Here is a 1181-nt window from a genome sequence, read left to right as displayed (position 1 = left end):
GCCGGCTTAGGCCATTTTTCAAGGGGGGTGAGTGTGTGTGTGTAGGCGAGTGAGTTGGCGGGTTAGGCGACCTAGTACACGGTGGTGGGCGAGATCGTTTTGGCCGGCTTAGGCGATTTTTCAAGGGAGGTGGGTGTGTGTATGTGTAGGCGAGTAGGTTGGCGGGTGTTATGGCCGGCCGGCTTAGGCCGCAAGTTATCTTAGTTTTTATTTTCAGATTAGGCAAGTTATCTTAGGCAAGTTATCTTAGGTTGATTCTTCTACAAGTTATCTAGGATATAAATATAGGTTGTAAGACTCTTTTTGAAGGCAAGCAATAAGAAGAATATTATCTCCTATTGCCCGGCTCCCTGAGGAGCCGGAACCCTAGCCGCCAACAGCCCTAGCCGCCGCCCTTCTCCTAGCCGCGACGGCGCCCTGCCGCCGGCGCGCCCGATCCTCGCCACGTCTCCCTCCATCCTTCCCTTACCACCTACGCCCTAGACCTGGTAGAGTACTTGATCCTACCAATTTGGTATCAGGTAACCGGGTTTCGACCATGTCTCCGCCAATTCCACCGCCACCACCACCGCTGCCCGCCAACTCCTCCACCGCCGCCGCCTCTGCGCCGGGCGTCACGGCCTCGCTCTCGGCGGGCACCACTGCGTCGCTCTCAGCGCCGGTCCTAACGGCACCCGGCACCACGCCGGGCCAAGGGCAGCCACAGGCCCCCGTCCAACACTCGCCGCCGCCATCACCTCCCCCGCAGCCGCAACAGTTCACGCGGAGGCCATGGCGGGCGTCCTCAACGACCTCGTCACCGCGGTTCAAGGGATCCGCCTCTACCTGGCAGGTCCGTACGGGCCGCCCCCACCACTCCATCCAGCCATGGCCGCGGGTCAGCAGGCGCTTCCGTGGTACTCGGCACCGAGGGCCATCACCGGACTCCATCCAGCCATGGCCGCGGGTCAGCAGGCGCTTCCGTGGTACTCGGCACCGGGGGCCGTCACCGGAGGCTACCCGGCGCTCCCCGCCCCAGCGGCCGCACCGCCGCCTTGGGCGCAGTGGCCGCCGCAGATCGCGCCGGCAGCCCCGCCACTTCTCGCCACCACGGGACCGCAGTGGCCCACCTGGACCGCGCCGGCCGCGCCGTCCTCCGTCGCGCCCTACCTTCCAGCGGCCTCGGAGCAGGGTCCTCCACC

This window comes from Triticum aestivum, chromosome 1A, assembly GCF_018294505.1.
Source record: "Triticum aestivum cultivar Chinese Spring chromosome 1A, IWGSC CS RefSeq v2.1, whole genome shotgun sequence".
NCBI lineage: Eukaryota > Viridiplantae > Streptophyta > Magnoliopsida > Poales > Poaceae > Triticum > Triticum aestivum.
This window is presented reverse-complemented; position numbering follows the sequence as displayed.